This window comes from Penaeus monodon, chromosome 43 (genome assembly GCF_015228065.2).
Source record: "Penaeus monodon isolate SGIC_2016 chromosome 43, NSTDA_Pmon_1, whole genome shotgun sequence".
Taxonomy (NCBI): domain Eukaryota; kingdom Metazoa; phylum Arthropoda; class Malacostraca; order Decapoda; family Penaeidae; genus Penaeus; species Penaeus monodon.
Window position 1 is genome coordinate 5,947,664 of NC_051428.1, and position 2,500 is coordinate 5,950,163.

Consider the following 2,500-nt stretch of genomic DNA (forward strand, 5'->3'; position numbering starts at 1 on the left):
CTTTTATGAAAAGACTTCATTATCGAAAATGAAGAAAATGTATGAATGGTAAATGAAAATTTCCACATCACAAGATATGTAAATTAATTACAGATCTTCCATGAATACATATTTTCATTTTTATTACACAGGCACGGTTATGCAATTGCTAATTTTCATTCTTAACTTTCCTGCATTTGTTCCCTTGATTTCTACTGTACCCCTTATTCACTAAATCCCCCATAACTATTAGAAGGGAACCCTTTTGATATGCAACCATAAACTGAAATTAAATAAACTGAATCAACTGTAGTGTACTTTGTTTAGAAAGAAAATTAAACCTACTCTTAAAATACATAAAAGAAAGCAAGATGAGATAGTCGCAAATGACAAGACAAGACTGTATCAGAATTACAAATGAACCAGTTAAATATATCATCAAACATTTCCCATTTGATTAGAAAACATTTTCTTGTCAGAATGTTTAAATCATCCCAGCCCAGAGACATACACAAGTTGATTTTCCATATCTTTTTATTTCACATTAAAGAGATCAAGATATAAAAACAGCTTTGCAGTTTAATTCTCATCTGCAGCTTGTGCAACCGTATCATTACATAGCCTAACATTTCTCCAGTTTCTTGTCATTAAGAACAAAAAGAAGTATTTCATATAATATGCTTCATTTGGGGCTCTGCACCGATTTCATCAATCAGAAAATTTCCATTATATATCCTTTAATATCTGGAAATTCACATCAAAGAGACCTCTAGGCCCCAAACTCACACAAAACTCAACTTGAGTATAGCAGGTGAGTGAGTATTTATAGATATATGTACACTGAATCATATATATATATATATATATATATATATATATATATATATATATATATATATATATATATATATATATATATATATATATATATATATATATCATCCTATCTGTGATGTAAGAACATTTATGATTTCCATATTCATCACTAAACCATTGCACAATACAAATTTCCCAAGGAAAAAAAGATCTCACATGTTAATTACAAAGCTGATATGAACAAGTTTCATGTTCAGAGACAAGACTTCTTTAGCCAATTTTAAAACCTTGTGTAAAGTTGGGCATCCTCTCAACATTTCCCAATTATCAAACAGAGGGAAAAATTATCTGAAGTCCCATTTTCAAATCTTTTTCAACTTAGAGAATATTGCAATTGGTAATGCCTAGATAACATACAAATATACAAATCTAACAGGAGTACACATTTCTATTCCTTTTAGATAAATCAAAACTAAAATCCAGTAGTATTCTTCAACTAAAAAAAAAAAAAAAAAAAAGAAAATATATATATATATATATATATATATATATATATATATATATATATATATATATATATATATATATATATATATATATATATATATATATATATATATATATATATATATATATACAACCAAGAATGTATCCAATACCAAAATAAAATTCTGTCACCAGCACCTATTTCTTGACTTTCTTTTCCCACATAAAAAGCTAATAAACTGTTGATCTTCACCTGACTACATCACAAAATATGAAATATGTTGCAAGAATTCACTGTGTATATACATGTTAGCTACTTTAAAAATGGCTATCATATACTATAATACTCCTATGTTAACATGGTAAAGTGTTATGCTTCCTTACGATTAACGTATCTGATCATTCAATATTAACTGTTCACTAAGCTTCCCACTTTTGTTATGTAAATGGACATATTTGTAATTAAAAGTTTTTAAAGTATCGGAATATTATCAATACCAAGTTAGCATAAAAGTAGGATATGACTGACAGTAAACATCTCAAAAATGTTATTTTCATTCTATGGAGATTGTTAATTTTCTCTTCAAATATAAAAACCTAAAAAAAAAAATTTCAATTGAATAACATTCATTCATCTACCTTCTGCATTTAGTAACATAAAAATTATCATGGAAATGTGTTATGACATATTTCAAGGCTGAAATGAGGATAAGAAATAATAAATGTATTATGTATTATGTATCATGTAATTGGTAAATAAATAATTCTACAAACATATTAGGAATGTAAGATATGAGATCATGTTTTGAACTTTTTTCCTTCCTTTTTCTGTTTCATGGAGTGAATAATTATTAAAATGAGTAAGAATTTCTTTTCTTTTTTCCCAAAAATCATACAAATAAGATGAGACAAATGAAGGATAAAAACAATATTTTATATAAGTAAGACATACTAAAATGACACAAAGAAAAACCATTTTAACTTAAACAAAGACTAGGCTTCATGAAAAACCTTCTATCACGCATGCAAGTATTACACATTCCTTCACTTTATGACAGTCACTTCAACCCCTTCCTTTATTCCAACAAAAATTATTTAAGGACAAAATTCACACAGGTACATCTTGGTAAAAGTCCTCATGAGAAAAAAAAGAAACAACTGAGGCTGTAACAGGCAAAGAAGATTCGAACTAAAACCAGCTGCAAGTGCCTCTAACAGC